The sequence below is a fragment of the Schistocerca serialis genome, chromosome 11 (assembly GCF_023864345.2).
Source record: "Schistocerca serialis cubense isolate TAMUIC-IGC-003099 chromosome 11, iqSchSeri2.2, whole genome shotgun sequence".
Taxonomy (NCBI): domain Eukaryota; kingdom Metazoa; phylum Arthropoda; class Insecta; order Orthoptera; family Acrididae; genus Schistocerca; species Schistocerca serialis.
This window is the reverse complement of record NC_064648.1, coordinates 185,384,599-185,405,921: the sequence shown is the minus strand read 5'-3', so window position 1 is coordinate 185,405,921 and position 21,323 is coordinate 185,384,599. Positions and strand designations below refer to the sequence as shown.

General features: G+C 39.1%; 1 long non-coding RNA gene across 1 annotated transcript; it reads left to right on the top strand.

Annotated features, from left to right (window-relative positions):
* Window positions 1-346: 346 nt before the first annotated feature.
* Window positions 347-20,885, top strand: LOC126426988 (uncharacterized). The gene is made up of 3 exons (XR_007576472.1): window positions 347-486; window positions 2,292-2,378; window positions 20,782-20,885. It is a non-coding gene; the product is annotated as an uncharacterized LOC126426988 (long non-coding RNA).
* The last annotated feature ends 438 nt before the right edge of the window (window positions 20,886-21,323 follow it).

The window sequence follows — 21,323 nt, the reverse complement described above, 5'->3', positions numbered from 1 at the left end:
GTTTGTACGGAATTTCGTTGCATTTTCAATGTAATAAAGAAGTGATTAGATGGTAGAGACATAAAATTATGGAAAGACACATATTGAGTCTGGAACTCTGGAACTAAATCAATATGTAATTTTAATTATTTTTACAGCTAGCTATCGTGAATGAAATAGTTTGCCGATACCTTGTAATGATGCTGTGGTAACTGTTCGTACAACTATTGTGTTGGTTTACTTTCATTTATAGGGCACATTTGAACCATAAATTTTTTCCACATTTTATTCTTGCATTATCTTTGACGTCTCTGGTTATGATTTGGAATGCCTTTGAATTTCATAAGTAATTATTTCAGCTTATGTTATCAGAACCAAGTACTTGTTATTTTCAGTGAGCCTGTGTTTCGCATTTCGAACACGTGGTCATCAGTGTTTAAACGAACATATTAGTGCACATTACATACCTAAGCTGTCCGTCAGTTACGAGAAATACCAGATCGATGTGTATGTATGGCATGTGCTTGCTATCCGACAAAATTGCTAAATGTCTCCCGTGAGTTAGCGAAAGAACTGGCAGAAATTTTGACATGTTGTCTGAAACTACCGGAAACGTTTCTGTAAACGGTATGGTAGTTAGAGAAAGTGAAGGTCAGTGTGAAATACTTCGTGATTGACAGAAAAAAGGCGCTTAATGAAGTTCTCACACCCGCTACATTAGTATTGTTATATTGACTTTCGTTGTGCATGCGATGTTCTGTAACAATATTTGTGAAGGGATGACTAGGAACGTTAATAAAGTTCATCGTAATCCGGTGCGTAGCTCGTCCAGGTTGTAGCGTGAACAGTTGTATTGTCGATACATCCGATTCATTTGCCCATGTTAAGACAGAATTTCAGGGATTGATTATGTTGGGATGAAAGAGAATGCTGTACAGGGAATTGATTGTGTTGCGTTTTCCGTGGGTTTTCAATGTGCCTATGTGCTCCATAGTGTGGCAAATAGTGTTAACATCTTATTCTACTAATGTGCACGTTGAAAACTATTTTTGTGAAAGAGTAGTGCATCACCTTTCTGGAAGGATATGGGAAATGTAATTGACTGTGTAAGGCCTAATGGGTATGTGTAATTGCCACTGCCAAAATATGGCACATCACAACTCCACAGAGGATTGTCATGGATACTCTTACATAAGAGTGCAGTAGCATTCTCGCTTCCCGTGCCTGGGTTCAATTCCCGGCGGGGTCAGAGATTTTCTCTGCCTCGTGATGACTGGGTGTTGTGTGATGTCCTTAGCTTAGTTAGGTTTAAGTAGTTCTAAGTTCTAGGGTACTGATGACCATAGCTGTTAAGTCCCATAGTGCTCAGAGCCATTTCTTACATAAGAAAGTAATTTCACTAAGTCATGTTAGAGGAATTTAATATGTGTTAATCTTGACAGTAAAAAATCATTTACTTTTCTATGCAACCTGCAGGCTGCTGTGTCTGTTATTTTTGCAGTGGCTGGGTAAAGAGTCCAGTGTTGCTCTAAACTGGGTTGATAACTTTGATAATAGATGGCTGTATAAGGAAACAGTTGTTAAAAATACATATTAAACTGACGACAAAAAATTAAAAAAAAAAAGAACAGTCTGTAGGGGTGGATCTTCGTGTTGTGCTTTTCTAAATACCTTGAGCAAATGTGGGTCTATAGATTAAGGATTGAAAGAGCAGCCAGTATGACTGAGAAATAATTCTCTTCTGTTCTCGCATACATTGCTGAGAATATAATTCTGAACATATTACATTATTCTATACATTAAGGAATTTGCAGAATAGATTCTGATATACCTCAAGAGTGTAAGGTCAGGACTCAGTTTAATCTTTTATTCTTCATACTTAAAATTGTTGTCTATAGTAAATAAACTTATTTGGTAGATTCACTTTGTCTTAGTTGCTTCGCTTGACAGTTAGAAATTTATGTGAAGAAAGCAAGATATGTCAGTTACCGTGTTCAGAATGGGATTGTATACCACAAGCAAATGCTACTAAGTAACAGCAGCAACTGATAATCTTTTGTTTCCTTGTGTATGTTGTTTTTGTTTCCTCTCAAATTTAGTTCTGTTTTCCATTAATGACAGTGAGGCTTCAGAGTCCTCATAACCAGACAGTTGTTAATCAGTTCTTTTCATCAGGCTCCTTGTTCCTCAGCCATTTTTAAATTTTTCATATGCACTGACTCATTTGCTGCAGCCAGAAAATACCGCCTGTGCATTATAACACATAGTAAGAATGCAAACAGTATGACCACTTCTTATTTCTTGTTTTTCAGTGGCTTACGAGGGCAATCATGAACTGCAAGGGAACTAATTGGCTGAAAAAAGAGAAGAATGAAGTATATGCTGAATCAGGCTCATTGGTAAATAGCTTCATGTATTTCTTACCATTGTTTCATTAATTTTTATGTGCTATGTGGTGTGTAAACAATTGCAGATTACATGTCCTGTTGTTTGTCAAATGAAACATTTGGTATTGGCTGTTGGTTTTGATACATGAGGTGACAAAGTTGTGACTCTTGGATGTTCAACATATTTGAAATGGATTGGTGTCCTGTAGTATATGATGCTGCTCTCTGGTATTTAATTTATTTCAAAATTTCTGTAGCATATTGTTGAGTGTGAAGTTGCCATGTCAGCAGTTAATGATTACAGGTTTGTTGTCTACTAGGAAATTCCAATGTTCTTAAATTATTGTGACATTAGCAATCAGTTGTTACAAATTAATTTTCTAATTTGAGATTGTATGGTGTGTTGTTGAAGTCTAGATAGAAAGTGGTATTATTAAGGGATATGATGAAGGGATACGATGTGAGTAGGACTTTCCTTGCCAGAGTGCAGATGCTATGGCTTGTACTGTAGATCAGTTGTATGGTCTGTTGGATGAACTGATCAGATGTTATATTTGTGGTCAATTTTTAAGTTGACCACAGTTGCTTTCTCAGACAAGAGGGAAATATTTGTGGATTTAATGCAAATTCAATATTTGGCAGTCTACTCATCGTGGTGCCTGATGGAGTTATGACCCCTACAGTCTTGTTCTCTTGGTGTATTATTTTTGCTATTGCTGATGTAACTGGTTTTATACCCTCAAAGTTCTTGTCAGCAGTCTTAATATTCTTGATCGGTTTTTGTTTTTTTGGTAGGTATTCAGAATCTATTAAATGTAGGGAAGTGGTAGGTGGACCAAGAGTTGTTGTTGAAAACATTTGAGGACCTTAAATACCATTAAATGAAAGTGTAGTTGGTAGTAGAATTTACAAGCTTAAGAAGGAAATGGTGGTCGAGCTGATACTAAAAGAATAAGGGAGTGTTACAGTTCTAACTACAGAATGTTTGCATACTGTTCAACCAGTATATCTTCCCATTACCACTATAAATATTTGGTATCATATAAATTACTTAAACGTTAATATAATCACAGAATAAACTGCGTGAGCTCCAGTATCACACACCAGTAACACACAAAATACACATACGGATTTGATGTTCGTAAAAGAAGTAATTATAACAGAATGTCACTGTTACCTTGTGGCAAATTAAAATATGCTAAAGTTAATGTTAGATCCCAATTCTTTTTTCAGTTTCTCTGAAATTAGATGGATTTTGAAGTTTCCTGTGTATGACTACCAACATTTTATGGAAAATTCCCTCATCAATGAGCTTGTTTTGAAAATATGTCCTTTGTTTCTTTCTTCATCAAAGTGCTTTAATTAAGTTGTTGTTTTAGCTAAATCAAAACACTCTTGTAACAAAGTGAAGATGAATGTATCACAAACCTTTCTTTCTGTGAACTGGGTGTCTGTATTGCTCTGCTCATTTTCAGGAAGTTCATTCTTCTAGTGGTATTGTAGGTCTTGCATTGGTCTCAGAATGTAAGTTGGTAAAGGCAAGTAGTTTTTGATTTAGCACACCTGCCTTTGGTGTGGCAATCTTCTCTTATCACTTTTTTGGAACAACCACAGAACTGAGGATTACATTGCACCTTTCTCTCATGTTACATCTTTATTGTTAATTTATCTGTCTTTCAGTAGCTCAAAGCTGTGTGACTGAGCAATTGCTGTTCCAGCTTTTCATGAGAGATTGTATCTGAAATGGTCCTATGATGACAGACAAAATTCAGTTGCCTCAATTATGTTTTCCGAAGAACAAAGAAAGTAAAATCAAACAAGGGAAATGTCAGGATAGAATAATGATATACAAAGGACACATTCCTACTCACCATATTGAGGAGGCCTTAGGTTGCAGGTAGGTAGAATGAATTGACTGCTAAATATTTAAGCTTTCGGACAAAGTCATTTCTTAAGACATACAAAACAGACACGCATTCCACTAGGGCATGACCGCATCTAATGCGAGCCGAACTCTGTTGAAGTGACTGGTGGGGTAAAAAGGTGGCATGGGGTAAGAAGGTGAGGGATAGCAGGGTAGGGGTGGGGCTGATGCTGTGCTGCCTGTGGGATTGTGCAAGGACACGGGGGGGGGGGGGGGGGGGGGGGGACAGGATAGGGCTGCTAGGTGCAGTGTTGGGAGTCTGGAGGGAGGGACAAGTTGAGTGAAAATTAGGCTAGGGGGGTTATGGGGATGAATGATATGTAGCAGGAAGAGTTCCCATTTGCACAATTTAGAAAATCTGGTTGTGGGTGTGCATTTTTTTTTTTTTTTTTGTGCTCCCAAAGATGGAATCTCTGTTATGGGGCAACATCTTCAGCCTGTTACAGCCTACCCTACCGCAAAAGACACCTATCATTTCCTACACTGAATCTCCACAGTTCCAGTTCCTTTACCACTCGGCACCATGCTATGATCATATCCCCAACACTCATGGCTTTCTGTTTCTGAACACCACTATAGACCTATATCTCTTACGTCGATCTCTTGTAGAATTTTAGAACATGTTTTTTGCTCGCGTATCATGTCATTTCTGGAAACCCAGAATCTACTATGTAGGAATCAACATGGATTCCAGAAACAGCGATCGTGTGAGACCCAACTCGCCTTATTTGTTCATGAGACCCAGAAAATATTAGATACAGGCTCCCAGATAGATGCTATTTTTCTTGACTTCCGGAAGGCGTTCGATACAGTTTCGCACTGTCGCCTGATAAACAAAGTAAGAGCCTACGGAATATCAGACCAGCTGTGTGGCTGGATTGAAGAGTTTTTAGCAGACAGAACACAGCATGTTGTTATCAATGGAGAGACGTCTACAGACGTTAAAGTAACCTCTGGCGTGCCACAGGGGAGTGTTATGGGACCATTGCTTTTCACAATATATATAAATGACTTAGTAGATAGTGTCGGAAGTTCCATGCGGCTTTTCGCGGATGATGCTGTAGTATACAGAGAAGTTGCTGCATTAGAAAATTGTAGCGAAATACAGGAAGATCTGCAGCGGATAGGCACTTGGTGCAGGGAGTGGCAACTGACCCTTAACATAGACAAATGTAATGTATTGCGAATACATAGAAAGAAGGATCCTTTATTGTATGATTATATGATAGCGGAACAAACACTGGTAGCAGTTACTTCTGTAAAATATCTGGGAGTATGCGTACGGAACGATTTGAAGTGGAATGATCATATAAAATTAATTGTTGGTAAGGAGGGTACCAGGTTGAGATTCATTGGGAGAGTGCTTAGAAAATGTAGTCCATCAACAAAGGAGGTGGCTTACAAAACACTCGTTCGACCTATACTTGAGTATTGCTCATCAGTGTGGGATCCGTACCAGGTCGGGTTGACGGAGGAGATAGAAAAGATCCAAAGAAGAGCGGCGTGTTTCGTCACCGGGTTATTTGGTAACCGTGATAGCGTTACGGAGATGTTTAATAAACTCAAGTGGCAGACTCTGCAAGAGAGGCGCTCTGCATCGCGGTGTAGCTTGCTCGCCAGGTTTCGAGAGGGTGCGTTTCTGGATGAGGTATCGAATATATTGCTTCCCCCTACTTATACCTCCCGAGGATATCACGAATGTAAAATTAGAGAGATTAGAGCGCGCACGGAGGCTTTCAGACAGTCGTTCTTCCCGCGAACCATACGCGACTGGAACAGGAAAGGGAGGTAATGACAGTGGCACGTAAAGTGCCCTCCGCCACACACCGTTGGGTGGCTTGCGGAGTATCAATGTAGATGTAGATGTAGAAATACTATTAAAAGGATTGGAGTGTCTGAAGTAGCAGTGTGAGTAAATAATACTACAAACTAAAAGTTAATATTGGCAGTAGTTGTACTACTGCAGTTGCTGCCACTAGTGATGCTGGTAATGGTGCTGATGAAAGAATTAGTAGGTGTGCAAGGTATATTTTTTTTTTGGTACAGTGACTTACAGTGAAAGGAAATTTAAGGAGACTCCACCAGTTAAGAATACTGGGAAACAATGTGGTTTTAAGGAATAAGCTAAGGGTCTGACTGAGGCATGCACAGCCTAAAATTTCCTTTTGAACCATCTCCCACATAACTACTGTTTGGCCATAAAGGAACACTCCCCTTGCAAATCAGTACCACCCAGGACGAGCAACTGAATCACATGCTCTGCCAGGATTTACACTATCTCTTGTGCTCCAAAATGAGAAATGTCTCCACCTTTCCCACAGTTGCATTTTGTCACCAATTGAAATGATGAAATATCCAAGTCAAGGGAAGTGTTCGATTCCAGTGGATATTGTTTTTAGTTGATTCTGGGAAGGTTGTGCTCATATTATTTCATCATTTGGTGAAGTGGTTCATTAATAGTTTGTCTCCACTAAGAAACCCCCAATTTCCCCCGCTTGTCTCATTAGTTTCATTATGGTTGTCATGTTTATGTAATGACATCATAGCCGCGATATGGGAGTTGATGTGAATGGTCGTTTCTGCCGTAGTGGTGATGTCATTGGTCAAAGCAAATGGGTGGACTCGGACGTTTCTGTTAACCCCTACATGCAGGACATGGTTGATACCTCCAGCACTGTCAGACGTCTCCAACACAAAGGCAGGGCTACCTGTGAAAGCAACCATGTGATTGGCAACTACCAGCTTGCAACCACTGTGCTGTTTTCTACATAGGCATGACAACTAACACGCTCTATCTGCATGAGTGACCACTGTGGCCAAGAGAGAGCTGGACCACCCACTTGCTGAAAGTGCCCCCAGCATGTTGTGCTTCAGTTCAATGACTGCTTCACAGCCGGCACCATCTGGATTCTACCTTCTAACACAACCTATCATTATTTCCTGTATCCCCCTCTGGACTTAATTTGTGCTAGTCCATGTCCTCTACCCATATCCCCTTCCCTGTGCTCACTTCAGTTCAAAATGCGCACGCACACACACACTCACACACTCACACTCACACACTCACACTCACACACTCACACTCACACACTCACACTCACACACTCACACTCACACACTCACACTCACACACTCACACTCACACACTCACACTCACACACTCACACTCACACACTCACACTCACACACTCACACTCACACACTCACACTCACACACTCACACACTCACACTCACACACTCACACTCACACACTCACACTCACACACTCACACACTCACACTCACACACTCACACTCACACACTCACACTCACACTCACACACTCACACTCACACACTCACACTCACACACTCACACACTCACACACTCACACACTCACACTCACACACTCACACACTCACACACTCACACACTCACACACTCACACACTCACACACTCACACACTCACACACTCACACACTCACACACTCACACACTCACACACTCACACACTCACACACTCACACACTCACACACTCACACACTCACACACTCACACACTCACACACTCACACACTCACACACTCACACACTCACACTCACACACACTCACACTCACACACACTCACACACTCACACACTCACACACTCACACACTCACACACTCACACACTCACACACTCACACACTCACACACTCACACTCACACTCACACTCACACTCACACTCACACTCACACTCACACTCACACTCACACTCACACTCACACTCACACTCACACTCACACTCACACTCACACTCACACTCACACTCACACTCACACTCACACTCACACTCACACTCACACACTCACACTCACACTCACACTCACACTCACACTCTCACACTCACACTCTCACACTCACACTCTCACACTCACACTCTCACACTCACACTCTCACACTCTCACACTCACACTCTCACACTCACACTCTCACACTCACACTCTCACACTCACACTCTCACACTCACACTCTCACACTCACACTCTCACACTCACACTCACACTCACACTCACACTCACACTCACACTCACACTCACACTCACACTCACACACTCACACACTCACACACTCACACACTCACACTCTCACACACTCACACTCTCACACACTCACACACTCACACTCACACTCACACTCACACTCACACTCACACTCACACTCACACTCACACTCACACTCACACTCACACTCACACTCACACTCACACTCACACTCACACTCACACTCACACTCACACTCACACTCACACTCACACTCACACTCACACTCACACTCACACTCACACTCACACTCACACTCACACTCACACTCACACTCACACTCACACTCACACTCACACTCACACTCACACTCACACTCACACTCACACTCACACTCACACTCACACTCACACTCACACTCACACTCACACTCACACTCACACTCACACTCACACTCACACTCACACTCACACTCACACTCACACTCACACTCACACTCACACTCACACTCACACTCACACTCACACTCACACTCACACTCACACTCACACTCACACTCACACTCACACTCTCTCTCTCTCTCTCTCTCTCTCTCTCCCCCCCCATCCCACCAGTGTACTTACTACTCTTTTCCCTTTCTTGATTTCTCTCCTCCCCTCCCCCTTCCACAGTACAGCTTCCCAACACTGCCTTTAGCAACCCATACTGTCTCTGCTGCATACTCTCACAGGGAACACAGTATCTTCCCCCACCCCTCCTCCCACCCTTAAACTGCTATCCCTCTCTCTCTCCTCCCCATGCCTCCTCATACCTCAACACCCACCTTGACAGATTGTTGCTCATGCCAGAAGCAAATGCAGTCATGTCCCAGTGCCTGGTGACATTCTTTTTGATGTCTCTATGACTCTGATGTCTGAATCAGGAAGAATGTTTTGCCAGAAAGCAGTTTACAAACAAGATAGCATAAGTAATGCAAACATCCACATCCTAAGGCATAGGCTAGCAGGAAAAGGAAACTCTCACAAAGTAAATAGCCACAAAAGTTTTATTTATTATTCTCTCCCTGCTTCATCCAGGTCAATTTAAAATTTCAACATAAAACTGTGTGCTTGGCTGATAGAAAATCCATGTGACAATTAGAGTTGTATGATGTGGGCATTATTGATTTTAATGTTAAAGATTGCAGTTGTACCCTCTGATTTCAATACACTATTGTTCTTTTCATATGATGGAGCACATTTCGTATAAAACAGTTAATAAGTAAATAAAAATTATGGGACTAGAAAATATGATTGAAAATAGCAGCATAGGAAAATGGTGAAGGGCAAGATGCTAATAAATTTTCAAATGCGTTGTCACTGATCATTTACATAACTTTTAGATCACTACCATTAAAATGCATCTTACTGCCTGTCACTAAGGAGGTCACTCGCTGAAAAGAACGAGTCATTTATTCTTTAGAAGTGACATAGACTTCAAAATGTGGTACTTTCTTGTAATATATCTAGAATTGTTTTCTTAATCTCCGAACGACTATCACCTCCTACATCCATTTGAAATAGCTTCTTGTCTTCATGCCATAGTCTCCCTCTACACTTTTTACCCTCACATATCCCTCCATTACCAATTTTGACTATATCTAGAAGGATGTGTGCTATTAACAGGTCCCTTGTTTTAGTGAAATTGGTCCATACGTTTTTCTCTCATTTGTTGTTTCGACTACCCATCTAATCTTCAGCATCCTTCTGTAGTACATTTCGAATGCTTCCATTCTTATCTTGTCTGAATTGCCTATCATTTGTTTGACCTCCATACAAGACTGCACTGCAGATACCTTCAGAAAAGACTTCCTAACACATAAATTTATATTAGATGTGAACAGTCCTCTTCATTAGGCACACGTTCCTTGATATTGCTAGTCTGCACTTTTTCTTTCTTACTTAGGCGATTGTCAGTTGTTTTCTTGCCCAAATAGCAAAATTTGTCTACTACTTTTAGTGTCTCATTTTATAGCCTAAACTCCACATTGCCTGATTTAATTCAGCTAGATTCCATTGCTTTGATTGATGTTTGTCATACACTATCTTTTCAAGATACTAACCAGTTTTACTGTTCCAATGCCTACCTCCCACACATCCCTTCACTGACAATTTCAAGATGCGTGTTGTGTTTGATAGAATTAAGTTGTCATTGGTAAGCACAGAGTTTGTTTTCCTTTCCAAATTTGTCAAGATTTCATTTATGTCTTTCTCGTACAGAGTACATATCAGATGTAGGCTACAAGCCTGTCTCATTTCCTACTCAATGCTTCCCTTTCATGTCTTTCAACTCTTACAACTTGAGTCTGGTTTCTGTGAAAGTTGGAAACAAACTTTTGCTTCCTGTCTATTTATTCTGCTGCTGTCTAGATTCCAAAGAGTGCAGTCAAGTCCACATTTTCTAAAGCATTTCAGTAAATCTGCAAAAGCTGTAAACACAATTTTGTCTTTCTTTAACTCATCTTCTAATGTAAGCAATAGGATCAGTATTGAAACTTACTGGCAGATTAATACTGTGTCCCCGACCAAGACTCGAACTTGGGACCTTTGCCTTCTGTAGCCAAGTGCTCTACCATCTGAGCTACCGAAGCACGACTCATGCCCGGTGCTCACAGCTTCTTCTCATCAAGTTGGTCCACAAATTCCTCTTCTCCCCATTTCTGTTAAGTATCTCCTCATTAGTTACATGATCTATCCAAATAATCTTCAGCATTCTTCTATAGCAGCACATTTCGAAAGCACCTATTCTCCTCTTGTCTAAACTATTTATCGTCCATGTTTCACTTCCATACATGGCTACACTCCATACAAATACTTTCACAAACGACTTCCTTACGCTTCCATCTATACTCGACATTAACAAACTTGTCTTCCCCAGAAAAGCTTTCCTTGTTATAGCCAGTCTACATTTTGTATCTTCTCTACTTCGACCATCATCAGTTATTTTACTCTCCAAATAGGAAAACTCATCTACTAAGATGTCATTTCCTAATCTAATTCCCTTAGACTCCATTCCATTCTCCTCACTTTTCTTTCATTGCTGTTCGTCTTACATCCTCCTTTCAAGACACTGTTCATTCTGTTCAACTGTTCTTGCAGGTTCTTTGCTGTGTCTGACAGAATTACAATGTCATTGGCAAACCTCAAAGTTTTTATTTCTTCTCCATGGATTTTAATTCCTCATCCAAAGTTTTCTTGGTTTCTTTACTGCTTGCTCAATATCCAGGTTCAGTAACATTGGGGATAGGCTACAACCCAGTCTCTCTTCCTTCCCAACCACTGCTTCGCTTTCATGCCCCTTTGCCATTATAACTGCCATCTGGTTTCTGTACAAATTGTAAATAGCCTTTAGTTCCCTGTGTTTGACCCCTGCCCCCTTCAGAATTTAAAAGAGAGTATTCCAGTCAACATTGTCAAAAGCTTTCTCTAAGTCTACAAATGCCAGAAACGTAGGTTTGCCTTTCCTTAATCTATCTTCGAAGGTAAGTTGTAGTGTCCATATTGCCTTATGCATTCAAAGATTTCTATGGAATCCAGACTGATCTTCCCCAAGGTCGGCTTCTGCCAGTTTCTCCATTCGCCTGTAATGAATTCGTGTTAGTATTTTGTAGCCATTACCTATTAAACTGATGGTTTGGTAATTTTCACCTCTGTCAACACCTGCTTTCTTTGGGATTTGAATTTATATTCTTCAAGTCTGAGGATATTTCACCTGTCTCATACATCTTGCTCACCCGATAGTAGAGTTTTGTCGGGGCTGGCGGCTCTACCAAGGCTATCAGTAGTTCTAATGAAATGTTGTCTACTCCCTGGGCATCGTTTAGACTCAGACCTTTTAGTGCTTTGTCCAACACACAACACAATATTATTTCTCCCAATTCATCTTCATCTATGTCCTCTTCCATTTCCATAATACTGCCCTCCAGTACATTGCCCTTATGTAGACCCTCTATATACACAACCAACTTTTCTGCTTTCCCTTCTTTGCTTAGAACTGGTTTTCCATCTGAGCTTTTGATGATCATGCAAGTGGTTCTCTTTTCTCCAAAGGTCACTTTCATTTTTCTATAGGCAGTATTTATCTTAACCCTAGTGATAATGCCTACCATACTACGATATCTAATACTCCACACTCTGACATATAGGCTACCTGTCTTGCTTTTCCTGATAACATTCTCCTGGGTAGTCTCTGCCTGTAGACCTGAATGAGGAATTTTTTATATCTCCGGAATGATCCTAAGATAATTTTGTATAGTAGGGATGCATGATCTTGAGAACAAAAACACACAGCTGCAGTTTCCCTTTACTTTCAGCCATTTCCAGTATTGGCAAAGGAAGTTGGTTAATGCTACAAGGCCAGGTCAGTTGATCATCCAGACCATTGCTCCTGCAACTACTGAAAAGGCTTTTACCCCCCTTGAGGAAGCATGGGTTAGCTTGATTTCTCCACAGATAATACTTACTTCTGGTTGCACATAACATACTGTTTTCAGTATTGTTGACATGCAAGCAACCCTACCTCGGTAATGTCCATAGTATGTTTGAGTGGGGCCTGTATGCTATATTGTTGAAAGTACTGTCTTTGAGCAGGAGGAATTGTTTTAGCATATATATTTGTAGAATTACTTCCCTATCTATATAAACATAAATAACAATTCTGAGAGACTTAATTGATACACATACAAAGAAAGATACGAAAACTGTTGCTATGTCTCAAATTTAAGGCAGTAACTCCTGGTTTATGGATCAGTTACTTTAACAGTTACCCTAACCAAGCATGCCTCCAGAACTGCCAAGGGGACATCTTTTGTTTCCTCATAGATTTTCGTCTTAGGTAAAGCAGTATGACACAGTTCTCCATGAAAGTAGAAACAAGGAATGCATTTGTGATAGGGTGATTTCTGTGTGCTGGCAAGTATAAAAAAATTATTATGTAGTTGTCTGTAGCAGAGTGCATGGGATAATTCTATGATATTCATAAAGTTGGTGGTTCAGATCACACTAATAGCAACCAGTTCTTTTAGTTTTATTTAAATTCCATGTGTAAAACGAATGGCAATTTTAATTAATGCTGAATCGTACTTTATGAAAAAGTTATTTCAATTAAAAATTACATAAAAATACAAATATATTTTTGAAAAATTAAATTTTGGTACAGAAATGGAAATATCAGATAGAAAATAAAGAAATTCCTGATAAATGTATCAAAATCTTTGTTTTAAAGTGTCAAGTAGGCCTAATGTAAAAAGATGTAATTTTTACTAAACTATTACAATTCAGTATTTGTTAAATTTGCAATTTGTTAGTAGACATTGAATTTTTTTAAAAGTAGTAGTAATTCCTTCTAGGAGATTTGAACCAGCAACTTTTTTATTACTGCACTTTTATGCTATATTCTCAGTTACCAACATTTGTGTTAATAAGTGGGAAATATTTTGTAGTTGACAGCACTCAGAAATCTTCTGATCTTCAAAGTCAATTTTTTTAGTTGTTTGGTAACTGCATAGTGCTGCTTTAGGAAATTGATGGTCCAGCACTAAACTCCATATACTATGAATCTGAAGGAAATTGAAGAGGATGATCTGTAAAATTCCGTTTTCAGTCATGTTCGTATTGTCACAGTGATGTGTCCATAATGGTTAAGGTGACAGCCCACAAAACGCAAGAAATCAAAGTTTATCTCATCAATGTGGCCCAAATAAATTTTTACATGTGTTACATTGAAGGTTTTCTAATGTTAAGCATTCATTAGATCACTTTGTGAATGTTCCTGATTAGCTGAAATCATCTGGTATTCAAAATTGTATTGGCTGACTGCATTGCAGCAGCACTGTGAGTAAACAGAGCAATCAGTGTTACTTGATCAATGACTGTAGAATCCATTTTTATTCTTGCAGAGGAACTGTTTCCCTTCCAAAATCATCATATTGGAGCACAAAATTATCTGATGTTTAGGTCTTTAGCTCCAAACATGTTTCCTGTGCCTCTTCTTACAAACTGAAATGACGTGCATTTCTCTATTCCCTTGAGAAGCCATTGTTCCATAAAGCAACACTTCCATTGCCAGAGGTGGTTGTGCAACATCCAAATGTTTCATTTAATCTGATGGCTGCCGTTTCAGGTCTAGCGCTCTACTCTTGTGTAAAATAAGTTTGGTTTTTCCTGCTCCCTCCTATCCCCACCTTAGTCAAAAATATATCTGTCATTTTGGTATCCATGCTGTAGTAAAAAATATGAAATGGGTTATGTTCTAAGGTAAAGCATTGTGATTATGTTTTTCTGTTCCTGTCTTCTCTTTTGCTTGTGTGTGCAACATTATCAACAAGCATTTGTAGAGATGCCTTTGGTCCATTTTCTAACATTTTTGTTCAGAAGTTCTGGGATTTCTTTTTTCCATTATATTTTTTGCAAGATATGGTCTTGCTTATAGATTAATGGAACACTTCTTATGTAAGCTGCCTTGATGGTTCTTATATGTTCAGTTTTGGTTTGCGATGGGGATTTGGCTTCATTTGAGTCTGTTATCTAGATGTCTGCTGCCATGTAACTGTTATGTTGTTGTTGTTAAACAGATGCAGGTCCTCACTGTGTACCACAACATTCCCCATAGCTGGGTGTATTGGCTGTTATATAGTTTCTGATAACTTTAACAGGTTTGTTGGGCAGAAGTATATTCCTTTCTTTCAAAACCTGTTTTTAACAGTAGTGATCTGTGATGCTTCAGTAGTCCAGTGCTCGGGTTCCAGTCTCTGTATTTAGAGAATTGATTATCTTGGGCACATCTATTGCTAACAGAATAAACCTTTTGCTGTTGTGTGGGTTTTCTAAGCAGTTACACAGGCTAAATTTGGGAAAACATGTTTCGTAGATTTTCACAGGAATTTTTGTTCTCACAGCTGTGCCAATGTCACAGGACATCATTTTGAGATGAATGAGTTCAGATTGTCCTCTGGAAATTTAGATTTTCATTTTCCGTGGATTCCCTAAATCTCTTCAAGGAAATGGAGGGACAGTTTCTGATAAAAGGGTGTGGCTCATCTAGACCGTATTTGCACAACCTCATATCATGTTGTACTTCTTTGCTGTAATTGTCCTCCACATCTTTCTCCCACTCTCAATGCATGCAACTCCAATTATGTAGTCACAGGTGTGTGTGTGTGTGTGTGTGTGTGTGTGTGTGTGTGTGTGTGTGTGTGTGTGTGTGTGTGTGTGTGTGTGTGTGTATTTTTCCACCTCACACTTAAAAATAATTTTTTTCCTCACATTTGATACTTAACTGCATGCAGATTATTTCAAATCTCTGTAACATGCAATGAGATAAATTTAGATTTATTTCATTTGCACATTACTGATTTTTCATGATGATAAATGTATTACTACCAGTGTTCTGTGGTGAATATTTCTGGTGGGTCCTCTGTATGGAATATGAAATTTTGTAGCTAATTATTTCAAGTTTTCCATCCAGTGTTGTGTGTGCAGTGCTACTGTTAATGAAACTCTAGATCTTGTCTTGAATGCTTACACATTTTTTTAAAAGTAAGATGATTGCTTATTGAATGTATAAGTGTGAGGCTACAAATTCAAGTGTTTTGGGTTAGGTCCCAAGTATCACCTGTCACTTTTTCACATATGGAAATTGTCTATGTGGAAAATGACAATTTCCATTCCAGTGTGACGCTGTAGGTCGTCGTGTAACTTAATGCGTTAGTGAATTCAGAAGTTGGAGGAAGCCAGTGGCATACCGCATCCAGTAAGACAGTGCCTGCTAGAGCACTAATGTGTTAATAACTACCTCCAGGTTGAAGAAAGCTCTACTTTTACTTTGCGTTTGCATTTAGTTTTTGTGACATTTGACGTGTGTTTTCCTCAGTACCAAAATTAGGTGACCCACAATTTATCTGCAGTTACCTGCTTATTGTCTTTACAGGTGGTTTTCTAACCTAACAGTCATTCTGCATATAACGTACTATTTGGTTAGCTTCTTCTTGACCATAGTGCCCTCATGATCTTTGCAGGTGTACCCTATCATCTTCCACTGAATAACACAGGTCAGAAAATAGGGAGCGAAGATCACCAGAAAATAAAATAAAATAAAAAAATTCTTATTGGAGCCTTCAACTTGGCACAGGCATAATATATAGTGATTGGGACAGGAAGATAAACATTGTTTTCTATAAAGTAAAGAAGTGTAGCTTGTGAGTGGAGTTCTACAAAATGGACATGAAATTTTGTTGTGCAACAACATTGTTTCATAGATAGAAATTTGCTGATTGGTCAACCAAACTCAGAGGAACATAATTTAGTTGCAGATGATAATCTATCATTACATAGAAAAATATTGAGGATCATACATAACCCAGCCACGTAGAAAAATTAGGTAATGATGGAACACCACATCTCAGATGGATTATATCAGATGGAACCTTGGCAACACAAGATGTTGCCATGTCTCTTGTGCCATGTATATTTATACTCAATATATTATTTTGTTTCTCTAATCTTGTTACATAAATAACTTGTAGTTGCAAGTATCATTTGATGATGTAGGGATATGCATCACTTTACTATAGTGGTATGTATTGCCACATTTCTTCATAGTGGTGTGCATCACCACAAAAGGCTGCTGTTTGCTTGAGAGTCTTGGATTTCCCAGTGATGAGCAAACCCTCACTACTTGATTGGATGCTCTAGGGCAGTATTCTTCAGGCACAACAGGTGAAGTGAGTTGTGTTGCTTTGGGTGCCCAATCAACAACACTCAGCACATCTTGTCTCTTATAAAGGCAAACAGGAATAATCTTGCAGCCAGTGCCCTCCCTTTCCTTTTGGCTGAAAAAAGTCAGCAATGTCAAGCACATTGGAAAGCTTATGGGCCTGTGGCATCTTGACTGGAACCCCAGGGGCTTCTGTTGTTTCTTAGTCATTGCCATGGAGACCTGGTAAGTGCAGGTACTTGAGATGTACGTATGTTACTTTGAAATGGATTTAATGTGCCCATATTAATAACATAGTTCCTAAAGCCAACAACTCCTGTGGAGAGGTTTAGCTAATAAACTTTACAAATGATGGTCCATGTACTGCACATGGTTATGGTAAAAAGTAGATATTTGTAAAATGTCTCTGAAGTGGTTTGGTGACAGGCAATGGGAGGATATTGTATCATAGACAATGCACAGCTGTTAATCAGCTCACTCATGCTGTTAACATACAACATAATCAATTTTTTGTATGGCCTTTCCTTTACAGCATGCTTTTGACACATACTGATGATTCTGTTAATGTTATATAATCATATATGTGTGTACACAGAACACATGTGCAACTTTGATTTTGAAATTTTATTAATAATTATATCTGGTATACAAATCTTGGTTTTGGTGAGTGGTATTGTGTGGATAGTCCTGTCTTCATGTTCTTTTTCTGCTCGCAAGAAGTTTCTGTATTGGGGTGTAGAGCAGTGTTTAACTGCCTGTCTTCAAATTTTAAGAGCTTTCTCTCAGAGGTGGAATCTATGTTGTGAGAGACTGATATATAGCCTACTCTGAGGTTGAGGTTAGCCTGGAAACTGACAGTTTTCTTTTCCATTATTTCCTGTTTTTGTACAGACTCCTGCTGGATACAAATAAATATCAGAAACAAAAGAGCAAAAATAGTTGCTGTTACATTATGAGTTACATATTTTTTTGTTTTGCCCCCCTGCAAGCAGGGTTTTTCTTTGAAAATTCAGTTTGATCCCACTCTATCACTTTACATGTCAAGGTAGTTATTAGGTTGAATACTGTGTTTGTCTTGCCATTGAATCAAAAATATTATGTCAATGGCTACACAAATTGGCTTTTCAGCCATCATAGTTTCCCATTACAGCATGAAACAGGTGTTACTAATATAAACTTTGGGGTTTGGCGGGCAGGGGGATGGCCCATCAAAAAGTTGTATCAACTTTTGTTGGATTGTCATATTTTCCTCCATTGTTGCAGGTGCATAACTTCATTTCTTGTCTCAGGTGTTTTCTAACTTCATGAATAAGAACTTTGCAAAGAACTTATTTGGCTTCCATGTGCAGAACATAAAGAAGTTGGATGCATTGAACTATCTTACTGCATTAGTGTTTCCACATTAACACTTAGCAAAAACAAAGTGCCATCTTCAAACTTATATCTGTCGAAGCATCTGCTTGCTGCACTCATGTACATTGCACTGTGACTCACCCCACACTGCTGTTCATAACAGCTTTTTTATTGTGGTGGTGTGTGACATCATAACATGGTGTCAAATGACCCTATGTCATAATTATAATCTGTCATATGAATCAAATTAAATTTCGTGTAATTTAAAGTTCTGCTGTTAGACAATTGTAATGTCAAATGTCTAAATGACATTTGGAGCGCTCATAAACGGCCAGTTCTGTTCTCATGTAAATTTTATTTATAATATATTCATTCAACTATGCTGAAAGGATGTTGTTCAATCTGTATATTGAGCAAGCAGTAAAGGAAACAAAAGAAAAATTCGGAGTAGGTATTAAAATTCATGGAGAAGATGTAAAAACTTTGAGGTTCGCCGATGACATTGTAATTCTGTCAGAGACAGCAAAGGACTTGGAAGAGCTGTTGAATGGAATGGACAGTGTCTTGAAAGGAGGATATAAGATGAACATCAACAAAAGCAAAGCAAGGATAATGGAATGTAGTCTAATCAAGTCGGGTGATGCTGAGGGAATTAGATTAGGAAATGAGGCACTTAAAGTAGTAAAGGAGTTTTGCTATTTGGGGAGCAAAATAACTGATGATGGTCGAAGTAGAGAGGATATAAAATGTAGGCTGGCAATGGCAAGGAAAGCGTTTCTGAAGAAGAGAAATTTGTTAACATCCAGTATTGATTTAAGTGTCAGGAAGTCATTTCTGAAAGTATTCGTATGGAGTGTAGCCATGTATGGAAGTGAAACATGGACGATAAATAGTTTGGACAAGAAGAGAATAGAAGCTTTCGAAATATGGTGCTACAGAAGAATGCTGAAGATTAGATGGGTAGATCACATAACTAATGAGGATGTATTGAATAGAATTGGGGATAAGAGGAGTTTGTGGCACAACTTGATCAGAAGAAGGGACTGGTTGGTAGGACATGTTCTGAGGCATCAAGGGATCACCAATTTAGTATTGGAGGGCAGCGTGGAGGGTAAAAATCGTAGAGGGAGACCAAGAGATGAATACACTAAGCAGATTCAGAAGGATGTAGGTTGCAGTAGGTACTGGGAGATGAAAAAGCTTGCACAGGATAGAGTAGCATGGAGAGCTGCATCAAACCAGTCTCAGGACTGAAGACCACAACAACAACAATGCTGAAAGGGGGCTGGAAAGACTGAAACCATACAAAAATGAAGTTAACTTGAATTCTGAAATAAAAATCAAGAAATGCTATTGTGATGTGTGTTAAGAGATTTGATGTGAATTCCATTTTACTTTATGAAGGAGTTCCATCTGAACCAGTCAATCACATGTAATGAGAGCGAGCTTGCAATTCATCTTGCACTTACGAAGAGAGTGGAGAGTTCAATGGAATTGCATCACATGCTTGAAGCCATTGACTACACCTGACACTTCACCAAGCATTTTACAAACAATTTGCCAGTTTCGCCTGCTCCTGTGCAGTAGGAACATGAAGGGTTCTGGATTTGGCTTCATACATAATGCACACAGTTCAGCTTTGTAATGTTACTGGAGTTTCTCAGTCATGCAATTGCAAATATATTGACAATAATAATTCATGTTGCCATCTACATAAACACTGTAATCAGCATCTTCCATTCATTAGCAAAAATAGTGCATTTCTATGCACATAAATTTATCCAATTCCTCACAATAATGAATCAATGTTGCAGTAAACAGTAGAAATTTTAAAAATTTGTCACATAGCATGATTTACTCAATGATACAGAATTTTCTACCTGCTTACACAAATCCTGACGTGCTCAGTGCCCTGTGTCAATGCTGGTGACTGTGACCATCCCCAGCAAAAATGCCTCAAATAAAATTACAATGGTGGCACACTATTTAAATGTTCAAATAAAGCATGAAAAGGGATGATAGTGGTACAGGTGAAAAGGAGAAAATTGTCGTGATATTTTAGATAGTGTGTGTAATTTTGTCTTGAAATGAAATGGTATTGTATTAGTTCATTTTCCTGCATGAACTGTCTACCCACAATAACATGTCTCCCTTGCAAAGTGAGGAAACTTTTAGTTGACAAAAATAACATACTGTGTGTGTGTGTGTGTGTGTGTGTGTGTGTGTGTGTGTGTGTGTGTGTGTGTGTGTGTGTGTGTGTGTGTGTGTCGCCAGTAAGTGAATACATCTGATCAGTAGCTTTTTAGCCCTGCATGATGTGTAACCACCACTCAGGTGCAAGATACAGATGCTTTGAAGATGCCATCATTCTTTCTTTTTTCAGTTTCTTGAAGATCCACTAACGATGCCTAGTCTTCATATAAAGCATGACCCAGAACTGAAACAGGATATGGATGGCACTGAACATGATGTAAGTTTTCACATCAGTGATGCATTGTGCATGAAGTACAGTATTAATATCATGAAATGCAATGTGTGCAGTAAATCTCAGTGATCATAAACGATAAAACATTAAAACATGGGATAGTAGCACTTCTCCAGAATTTTTATAGAATTTCAATTGACTGTAGGTATGTTGTTCTCTTGTGTTTAATGGTATTCGAATAAAACTTCTAGGAAACTAAGTTTATTAACTGTAACCCATGGTAATTTTATTGTACATGTAAATAATGAATGCCTCAAATTCGTACTTGGAACAAATGTACCAAAGAAGACACTCCTTTGTAGCAGCTGTCAATTCATTTGTCTCTGTCACAGTTCTATAATAGAAAAAGTGTAAGAGGTAAAGCAATCAACCATAAGCAGTAAGTTAATAGATAAGTGTTGTATTTGGCATACATTTCTATTAGCAGAAGTATTTAACGA